The sequence below is a fragment of the Helicoverpa zea genome, chromosome 5, assembly GCF_022581195.2.
Source record: "Helicoverpa zea isolate HzStark_Cry1AcR chromosome 5, ilHelZeax1.1, whole genome shotgun sequence".
Classification (NCBI taxonomy): Eukaryota; Metazoa; Arthropoda; class Insecta; order Lepidoptera; family Noctuidae; genus Helicoverpa; species Helicoverpa zea.
The window spans coordinates 874,063-885,724 of record NC_061456.1 but is presented as its reverse complement, the minus strand read 5'-3'; the positions used below and the strand labels follow the sequence as shown (position 1 = coordinate 885,724).

The 11,662-nt window shown below is 36.0% G+C and overlaps 1 protein-coding gene and 1 non-coding gene across 2 annotated transcripts in view; one reads left to right on the top strand and one right to left on the bottom strand.

Moving 5' to 3' along the window:
• The first annotated feature begins 2,510 nt into the window (after positions 1-2,510).
• The window catches only part of LOC124630480 (QRFP-like peptide receptor), a 148,492-nt gene continuing 139,340 nt past the window's right edge, over positions 2,511-11,662 (top strand). Inside the window, exon 1 of the mRNA XM_047164401.1 lies at positions 2,511-2,806. The gene's annotated coding sequence lies outside the window, so the exon portion shown is untranslated. The remainder of the gene's footprint in view (positions 2,807-11,662) is intronic.
• Positions 11,350-11,511, bottom strand: LOC124630849. The gene has a single exon (XR_006984455.1). It is a non-coding gene; the product is annotated as a U1 spliceosomal RNA (small nuclear RNA).

The following is an 11,662-nucleotide window of genomic DNA, read 5'->3' as shown; positions in this document are numbered from 1 at the left end:
AGATGTCTTCGGAAACTTATTCTTCGCTTAGCATTCGATTTAGCCTCGTTTCAAGTCCAACGTGCATTTAGATTGCCAACGTCTTATGTCACGGCTATCTTCTGCTTTCAAGAAGACTTTATCGAGTGATTGGTGTTCTACATTGCAAATAGTAGAATTTGAATTGAACATGAATGATGTAATTCGATAAATGGTTTTCTTTAGGAAATGGTGATGACAATTTCTTCTTTTAACTGCCCATTTTTGTGGCTTTTAGGTAGGTATACTAGAAAAATCCGAACTTCGAAAAATGTTAATATTATCTTTAATTTCTATAGAAAAAACTGAAACGACAAAATTATCAAAGATCTGTAAAAAGAAACAAGTTGAACAATCATAGGGTTGAATTTGAATATCTCTGAAGATCTTTTGACCTTGTTTAATACCGGAATAAAAATTATTGAACAAACAATCTGAACTAAAATGTAGCATTAATCTTATCCTTTCAGAAATATTACAATAACAATGGCGGATATCTAAAAGCTGAGAATTTCACTCTCTATTGATGTTACACAAAGGATCTAATATCAATGATATGGGTTACGCATTTACAGCAAAATTATCGATAGAAGATCCATTCTATGACCTAGAGTTACAACATGACCATTCTCTTTGATATACAATATTTGGATAAAAAGGTAACCTTTTACACATCATCATCCTCCTGCCCTTATCACAATTTTATTTGGGGCAGCATATTTTCTCCTTCCATATTCTTCTATCGGCCGTCATCTCACATTCACATTCATATTCCTTTTAACCATATCGACTTTCACACAATCCGTCCACTGTTTCTTTGCTTATCCTCTACCATTATATCTATCCACGTTCATATTCAGACCTTCCTCACAACTTGAATGATGAATGTAATGAATTTAATTCCTCCGCATCACATACCCATACCACGGCAGTCGGTTTTTCCAGCTTTTCTTTAAGTGAACCTTCTAAACGTATTCTGTATAATTGCCAACCCACGTATCTCGCATTCAATATCGTGGAATTGAAAATTCTATTGTGGTCGCAGGCCTAGTGTCGAAATATTTCCCTGTTTAGTTTTCTCTGAGCGATTGATAATTGCCGTGTGTGGCCTGACTCATTTGCAAATGGCTACCTATTTTGAGCTGCAGATGAAACTGGCTATTCAAGTCCAGTCTGTGATATTTGCGTTATAGGTCGTGGAAATAAATAGGGGGTTTTGAAATAGAATGTCGCTTATGCAAATAGATTCTGAACACTGGCGTTCCACCTGTGTAGGTATATGTTAATGTATTTTATCTTTAGTGACAAATTCCAATGCAACTTTAAACCATTATCCAACTCATATCATATGTTTCTAATTATTCTATTTGTAACTTAATCTGTTTATGGTTATTTTTGTTACTCTTTTCTGCAAAAAGTGCAGAATGGGCTTTGATTAGACTTGGTATTAATACGTATAGCTTTATATAAAAGGTAGAATAAAATTTTAGCAACTTTTGATCCACATGCGGGAAATCTTATCGCCATCGATTTTTTTTGTTCTGGATTCCAGTCAAATATGAAAAACTTAAATGAGTAGAATCAATATTAAACGCTTAAACGTAATTAAGCACATCTTGTATTTAACTTCGCAAAAAGATAAAAAAGTTAGGCGAATTCTTTACAAACCACAGTTAATCAGCAATCAAAGCTTTTGTGTACATACAGCAGAAGTTTATGGTTTCTGTTAGTTAGTAATTGCAAAGACTTTTCGATCGAAAATCGTAAAAAAATACCTATTATATTACTTAACTGAAAAGATACAGTTTGTAATTTTTGATTCATTGTATGACCACCAAATATTACAAATACAGTCGTAATCAATAATTTAACAGGATTTCAGGGACTAAGCTTAGCGCGAAAACTCAATATGAAATGTACAGAGGTCACAAACTATCCACGGTAAGCGCAGATTAACCCATGAACCGTATATTCCTAGAAATATTTTTTGACTATCAAAAAATACAGCTTCCGTATTAAATAGCAGATTACTTAGTATTCCCATATCGATAAAAAAAAACATAACCAAAAAATCAGTAATACCATTTAGTGTGTGCAAACTGCAGATCAAAACAGTTCGACAGTTGGCCCGATGATTAAAAAAAAATGTATTTACGAAAATCTTGAATTCAAAAAAAGTTTTTAGCCGCTGATATACCGACCTTATGCCTGATTTTCATTATAAGCGTACAACCATTCCTTTCCATACTGATTTATGAGCTCGGGCAAAATATCGGCCAACTAAAATTTGCAGTGTGCTGGGTACTCTTAGCACTAAAAAAAGAAAAATCTCCCAATTTTAAATTCCCTCACAAACGGAAGTAAACATCATCTATCGAACAAACATTTGCATAAACATTCACAATGAATACAAGAATACATTTTTAATACATAAATATGATCGTAAAGTCATGTAAACATTTCAGTTACAGCTTTCAGTCAGTCGCTCGCTAGCCTGGCGTCCGAACCGACGCGTTGCTGTGACGTCATCAAAGTTACACGAAAAAAAGTTTGTTGTATAGAAAAAGTTGATTTCTGTGTTCAGTGAATGATACTGCGTATTTTCAAATTAGTTTTTCTGGATTTAGAAGTTTTTGAAAAAACATGAAACTTTTTTTTGTTACTTATTTTTTTTGAAAGTGGATAAAAGTGTTTTTCAAAAGTTTATATAAACTTTCTTGCGTATTCCTTTTTATTAAAAGTGTGATTTTGATGGTTTAAAAGTGACACATATTTTACGTGAAAAAAGGTATCTATATTTTTACATATTTATATTTTTGGTTAAATATTGCAATGTGGATTAATGGTCTCTTTGGTATTAAATATCAAATTACAGTTAAACTAAAAAAAAACGTAGAAAAGTTAGTTCTAATTTTACTAAAGTTCAAAACTAAATAAGGCACAACATTTTTCAGTGTACCTAAATTAATGCAAATTAGCGAAGAATACAAGAAAAATTAAATAAATACGAAGAACAATAATTTAAGATTGTAGATTTTATTAATCAAAGCTAATAGTGTAAAAGTCTAGAAAGATAGAAGTAAAAAAAAATAATAGAAATCGCCTGAGATTTATTAGTCAAAAGGAGCTAACTCATCAACCCACACGTTACGTTAGTCTACGTTACACAGAAAAATATTTCAATGTAAAAGAAAATAGACACAAAATATTTCAATTCCGCCAACCTTTTCTATCAACATCATTCAAACAAACCAAATCTAACCATTGTTCTTTATAAAGCGATTATGCAAGTATCGTAAAAAAAAAACAACTTTCTTCTAAATCAATTTAATAGCTAGATTTTAATTACTTTTCCACATGTTGCCGTTGAACAATCAAACAGTACCGAGATATATTCCCATTGTTTGACGTATAAAACCTATTAAAATCTAATTTTCAAGTGTTAGTTTCCATGCAGGTTTGAGATTAAAGAAATAGTTTTACAATGATTATAATAAATCATCGGAAAGAACAAATATTTGTTGAGGGTTTTATGCATTTAAGATTTATGTCTGTTAACGCATTTGCAGTTTGGAAAATTCTTTAGACAGGTTGCAAAATTCACGTAGGTAACCTTACTTTTTATAGTGTTATTCGCCTCCGTGATTCTGCACTCACTCTGTTACAGAGCTTCTCTCTTTTTAAACCGCAGTTTTAACAAGTTTATTATATGACAGACAGAGGTAGTTGCATGAAAGTTGTGTACGCATAGTTAGACATGCATCAAAAGTACTGTCAGTTTTATTTAGACTGAAACTACTTTCACTGAAAGTGTCGTCCGTTTTATTTAGACTATGTATTATATGCGTATCATTTTTACATGTCAGTGTAAAGTGTGCTTTAGGGAACTTTAGGTTATTTTTATTTAGACAACCACAAAAATAGCGCATTTCCATTTGAATATTGGCTTTCATCTAGGGTAAACTCGTTAGAGATGGCCATACGGGAGAGATGGCCAATCGAATTATTTTTGGCATGCATAGCTAGATGGCTCTACAATGCAGTCAGTACACCGCACGCCATGCTCGGGAACACAGTGCGACGACGCTACTGCGCGTATTTATGTTAAAAAGTAAGTAAATCAACTTTTACTTTTCAGGGTATTGCAAAAATTGTATAGTGTGGTCATATATCATCATGTAGTACTACTTTTTATTGCATTTTTTAAATGTTTGCTTAGTTTATTATGTTTATCAAATGTTAACGTCTATTCTAACCTCAAAATGGCGCCTGCTAATGTTTAACTTAATCAAAAATTTGATATGGCCATCTCACCCGCACAAAAAGGAGAGATGGCCACATAAATTCAGGTTGAGATAGCCATATTATCTTTTGTTATTTGAAGTGCTAATAATGCGTTTTATGTTTTGTTACAGATGCCAAATAAGTATCAGAGAAAATAAGTGTCAGCATCATCGTCAGGATCATCCAGCGCAGTTATCTGCTTCGTTTTCTTTATCTTCTTCGTCAGATGTATCACACAATACTGGTTCACTGAGATCAGAACTGCTTTCGCTAATACGCCTTACAGCTTTCCGTTTTCTATTCTTATTTGTACCAGTCCAAAGATAAGAATCTTTGGGTTTAACCATTTTTTTTTGTGAATCTTCACTTCAACAACCACGAGTGGCTATGGCTTTTCTCTGAAAAATTAAAATTTAAAACTCGTCTCGTGGAAGAGTGGCTCCAGTGTCTTATTTGACTTTGAGGAGTGGCTCGGGAGGAGTCACGGCGTACTCACGTACCGCATGACACAGGCCCTCACCGGACACGGTTGTTTCGGGAGATACCTGCATCGAATCGGTCGTGAGGAGGCGCCCGGGCGTCACCACTGTGCGGACAGCCCCGAGGACACGGTGGACCACACAGTCCAGGAGTGCCCTGCGTGGGAAGGGCACCGCCGGGTCCTCGTCGAGGCTTTAGGCGGCGGCGACCTCTCGCGTCCGGCCCTGGTTCAGGCCATGGTCCGGGGCAAGAGGGAATGGGATGCCGTCGCCTCCTTCTGCGAAGCGGTCATGCTCGAGAAGGAGGAGGCGGAACGCCAGAGAGTGCGCACCTCTCATCCCGGCCACCGCGCTGGACCAGGTAGACACCACGGGCGCCGGGTGTCGCGAGATGACTCCCGGCCACCGTAGGCGTGGGTCTGTGGACGGAGAGTTCGGGTAGCTCATCGTCCCTCTGTCTTCTTAGACGACAGACTCGTGTCGACGGCGCGCGTTGTTCCACGCGCTCCTCAAAGAGATGTCAGCAACCCCAGCGGGGCCCAGTAGGGCCAAGGACTACCGGGGCTGCGGGTTGTTCGAAAGAGATACCGCGGCCCTGGTACATAAAAGGCCTATGACGGAACACGATGGTTTTTAGTCAGTAAGAGTCTGACACTCCCTCACCGCTGCTAACCCACAGCGGGAGGGGTCATTTGATGATTTTTGACGTCATAAAAAAAAGTGTCTTATTTGTGAAAGGTGGGTACATGTATACTGTACCGAGTTTGATAATATGTGCTCCAAATGTGGACAGAAGAAGAAAAAAGAAGCTAAACGAGCTGAATTTCAGGGCAAAGGAAAGGGAAAAGGGAAGTCAAGTACTGGTCATCTATCCCGTATAGCTATGGCCAACTTACCCTGATGCCCCGGGAGAGATGGCCAATTCTGTTTTTTTTTAGAAATTGTTTTTTAATATGTTTTTGACTTATAAAAAAATATTTGTCATTGATTTTTATAAGACTAATTACTGTTAATTATGATAAGAATAAAAAACTGATTGTAACAACACTTTTTCTTTTTTTTATTATGCCTAGATAAAACTATGGCCATCTCTAACGAGTTTACCCTATACTAACACAATGAAGAGGAAATATTTTTTTGTTTGTTTGTACCCTAATAGCTCCGAAACTACTGAACCGATTTGAATTTGTTTACACCAATTAAAAGTTACACTCTTCCCGAGTAAAATGTCTATAATTTATCCCAGTACAGGCAATAGTAACATACCACTGGGCGGAGGTGAAAACGGCTAGTCCTAAATATACATATAATTACTAGGAGACGGTAGATTAATCTACCACGTATATTCTCAAGAATGGAAAATGAGTTATTACACAAAACATAATTAAATTATAAATCCCTGTATAACCCAAATATTTTGAATTCAAATATAGTAAACAATTTAATCCATACAGAACTCACATAATAGTAAACGTATTTAAATGCTTTTATTAGCTCATAATTAAATTCATAAAATTGCAATACCAATATTAATATACAGAATTTCATTGCATTCATCATAAATTAAATAATTATTTCGATATTGCAAAAGTAATTATTACCTACTTTTGGTAACCAGATAACTGCATGACGCTGCGGCTGTTTAAAATATGGAATAGGCTCATGCTGGTCTATTTGTACCTAAAAAACGAAGAGTCAAATATGTAGGTAATTTTTCACATTCAAATTATGCCAAATTATGCCTAAAGGATCATGCTCCTGCCTATCACTAAGCCTAAGGGGATTATGAATCTTCTGTGAATTGTCCTTCCTATGTAATCATTTGTTTCAAGAAACCTCCCACATAATTTTTATTTTATTCAAACCTCTCCACTCAGAGACATTTAATGATTAATTAAGCCATTCCTTAGTGAAGGATTTGTATGACATTCCGTTACTAAGGAGTGACTTAAGTAATCATTAAATGTCTCTGAGTGGGGAGGAAAGTCATGAATATTAAGAAATTGATAATCTAATTCTTCATAATGACCAATAAACCCAAATATTTTCCAAACATAGATGTCATTAACCAGCTAAACTTCAATACCAATCACCGCATGGTAAGAACTAAACTGAACCTATCGACACCAAAAAGAAACAGACCAAAATTGAACCCAACAAATATAAATCTTAACAAATTCCAAGTCGAGGAAATAGCTAACGCACTACATCTAAAACTTAACGAATATGAAATAGAAACAAAACATTCTGATATACAAGAAAAATATAACTGGCTAGAAAATACAATCACAAACATCACCAAAGTACATAACACCAAAAAGGAAAACCACAAGAATTGGTTGACAAAAAAGACCACTGATCTCCTGAACCAAAGAGTATCTCTAATGAGTACGAAAACTACAGATTACAGAAAGAAAATAGCGGAACTCAGTAAGGATATCAGAGAAAGCTTAAAGAAAGATAGAAGGCAGCGAAGGTTGGAAACAATAGAGAGACATATTAGACAGACAGGAGGCATAAAGAAGGCGTACAAAGAATTAACAAACAAAACAGAATGGATTGTGAAGATGGAAAATAGAAGAAGAACTGAAAAAAGGAGCAGAAAGGAAATCCTCACGATTGCTACAGAGTATTACAGTGAGCTATACAAAAACAATACAATTGAAGAAATAGACCTACCAGAGAACGAAACTATACCGAGTATTTTACCAGAGGAAACGGAAAAAGCTATTGATACGCAAAAAAACAATAAAGCACCAGGTCCAGATGGCATTAACAACGAAATACTCAAACAAACGAAATCGACAATTGTGCCAATTCTTACAGAAATTTTCAATCACGTAATTGACACCGAAAGGATACCAAAACAATGGACTGAATCTCAAGTAATCCTCCTGTTTAAGAAAGGGAATCACTGCGACATGGCAAACTATCGGCCCATTAGCCTAATGTCTAATATTTATAAAATCTTCGCAAAGATTATCTTGAATAGGATAGCAAGTAAACTGGACGAACATCAGCCAATTGAACAAGCAGGATTCCGTAAAGGCTTCTCTGTATTGGACCACATCCACACTGTAAGACAAATTATAGAAAAATACTCTGAATATCAGCTTACTTATTATATAGCTTTCATAGATTATAGCAAAGCTTTTGATTCTTTGATACACTGTAAAATCTGGGAAGCCTTAAAAGAGCAGGGTGTCGAACACAAATATATAAAGGTTATTAGAAACATTTATAGACACAGTTCGGCGTGTATCCAATTGGAAAAGAAGGGAAATATGTTTCAAATCCAAAAAGGTGTAAGACAAGGGGACCCCCTCTCTCCAACGCTTTTTCTAGCTGTACTAGAGTCAATCTTTAGAAACCTTGACTGGGGAGACCTGGGTTTAAATATTAATGGTTACACACTAACACACTTACGATTCGCAGATGATATTGTGTTATTTGCCAAAACATCAGATGACCTAAACAAGATGATAAACGATCTAGCATCAGAAAGTTCAACGGCCGGACTAAACTTAAACCCAGAGAAGACAAAAATCATGACCAATGGTAACAAAGACTCTATTATAGTAGGACGCACAGAAATCTCTTATGTTGATGAATACATTTATCTTGGTCAACTAATATCACCTAAAGACAACACGAAAAGAGAGGTCGAAAGAAGAGTTCTTAATAGTTGGAAGAAGTACTGGAGTCTAAAAGAATTAATGAAAGATAAGAACGTACACATTACAACTAAAAGCATACTGTTCAACACATGCATCCTTCCAGTATTGACATATGGAAGTGAAACATGGGCATTGACAAAAAACATAGAAAGCAAACTCTCCGTATGTCAACATGCCATGGAAAGAAGTATGTTAGGACTCAAAAGAACAGACAAAGTAAGAAATAGTAACACCAGAAGTAAGACGAAGGTCCAAGACATATCTCTCAAAATAAAAAGACAAAAGTGGAAATGGGCAGGCCACATGATCCGCGGGAAAGATAAATGGAGTAAATTAACAACTCAATGGTACCCAAGAAACGGAAAAAGAAACAGAGGCAAACCTCAGACAAGATGGGATGATGATATTAGGAAAGTAGCGGGGATAACTTGGGGGAGAGTAGCCATGGTAAGACCAGAATGGAAAAGATTGGAGGAGGCCTTTGCCACCTGGCAAGCAGACTATCAAAAATGGAACAAGACATTAATGTATGAAAAATGAAATTATGAAATGTATAATGTGAAATTTTAATGTGAATTGCATAATGTAAATTGATATTTTATGAATTGTATATGTATAAAGTGTCTAGCATAAGGCTTAAAAATAAAAATAAAAAAAAATCTAATTAGCGTTGTGTCCACGTTCACAATAAGGACAATCTCTCAAAAACTCCCACGCTTCGGAAACATTCATCCAGATGTACTTTGGACCAGTTTTCACCCGCGGTTTCACCCTACTAGGAAGGGAACTACTTCACAGGTCCCGCGCATAGATATAAAGTAGCCTATTCAGTTCATTCAGTGATAATTCAGTGAAAGTGTAACAAACATTTAGACACGCATTCGCAAGACATTCGAAGTAATGAAGCTTAAGAAATTGGTAATGTAATTGGCATTGTTAAAAACTCCCACGCTTCAGAAACATTCACCCTAAAGTATATTGTAGCTACAGTAAACTGGTACTGGTATAGTACCTACATATGTTTGTTTATTTCATACAGCTTCCAATAAAATGCTTCATGAACAATCTTACTTACGATTTAACTTGCAGTCACACCATTAGAACCAGTTAGTCAGATGAACACGAATATACACATCCAGATTTACACACCCATACAAAAAAAATTGTAGTATGTATTTCCCTGCTAAGTCGTGTCACTATCGGCTAATTATATTACTCCTAGCTTCCGCACGCGGCTTCGCCCGCTCTGTCTGTCTGTTACACTTTCACGTCTAAACCACTGAAAGAGATAGAGTTGATCTTGAGAAAGAACATAGAATAGTTTTTATGCCGGACTTTTGAGGAGTTCTTTTGGAAATGCGATATAACCGAACTCGACGCGGGCGAAGCCGCAGGCGGAAGCTAGTTGTATATACTTCGTAATTTGCGTAATGAGTCGAACGTTACCCTAATAATTTTAGCTACTTAAATGTTCTGTCAGCTGTGAAGTAACATCTCATAAAAAATGTACTAAACATAATATTAAAATTGCGAAAATTATGCTTGCACATTTAAAAGGCTTTTGAACCAATATAGCTAGTTTTAACCCTGGTTGTATGACTTTTTGTCTGAGTAAGTACATCAATTAGTCGCTTTAGTGCAAGTGACATGCCACAATGTCATAAAACAATCAGATAGAACAAGTGAAGATCATGTTTCCTATGGTATTCATTTTACTACCCCGACTTTACTACTGTTAGTTTCTTTAAAAATTACGTACCTACGTAACTTCCGTAAGTTGTAAGAAGTTCAAAAAAATATTATAAGCGACTTACGAAGGAGTATAATATTTGTTTTATTGTACGTTAATTACATGAGCTTTTACGGGAGCAAAATTTACAACTGTAAGGCCGGACCAAGATGTTGAATATGAAGGAATTTAGATTAGTGTGTAATAAATATTTTTTCTTGTCGATATGACATAACACAATATAATTAATGAATACAATACATACATAATCAAATACCTTCTTATCATGCAATACGCAATAACGAAATTGCTTTTAGTGAAAAAAACTGTTGGTATTTGTGATTAATTTCTCGGTCATTACACAAAAAGGGATTTTTTTCTTGTCTATTGTTTCCTATAAAATACCAGAATATTGTCAATACGATTACATAGTTAACTAGGTATTTAGTCTGGTTGATTGTTATTTTTTTTGAAGCAGTCCAGATTCTGGATTAGTAGTACTTAGTGGTAATATGATTACCTACAAAATCTATCGCCACAACTTTTAATGAATCTATTTAGTAACATAACAAATTAGAATAACAAATATTATAAGTACAGGCTACTTTTTATCCATGAGTGAGAAGCACTGTTCCGGACGCAGGTGAAATAGCAGGCGGAACCTAACTATTCATAAAATGAAAAAGTTGTGCTGGAATCAATAAAATTTTCGAACCGGAATATACGATATTTCATCAGAATGTAATACGACGATTCCCGTCACGATTGTCGTGTTCTCACAGAATTCGGCTCATCGGGTCGTATTGTCACCCTATTTGCGCATTCCTTGTGTCCGGCCCACGGTGATTCATGGAAAAAGGGTTACAAATGTTTAGCGGTTTCAGATACGGAATTCGGAAGGGTTTAGTTTCTAATGTATTTTAAATGCGTGTTAGTTTGATTTAATTTTGGTAGTTTATTTTTGATTTTTAAAGGTTTCTAAAGGATTGATTGACTTAATTCATGAAGTCACATGGCGCACATACATAGTAGAAAAATATATATTCAGCTGAATCATTTTTGAACCCAACAGTCCTGAAGAAGTTAGTCAAACTACTTTTCCAGGACTGTTGGCACGTACTTTACTAGGAAAACTGTGAACTATGGCATCTTAGGAATTCTGAGGGGACGGCGCGTACGCAGTCCCCACTACCAAAAATTACGCATCCGAGTTATCCACATTAGGGATAATCGCAGGGGTCAACCTATCCGCAGTGCAATGGATAGACCTCGCCCTGGGGGAACCGCCTTCTTGATCACGGTATCCCCTATGCCAGGTAAGTATGAGTTCACTACAGTACGGCGCGAGGGTCGTTCGACCGCGGAGAATCTTAACACCGCGATTCAGAAATGTGACGTCATTGCACAGTGACATCTATCGGTGTGTTTGCGAATCAATGTCAGTGGCGCCCTCTGGTGGGTTGGTGGTGTAACGA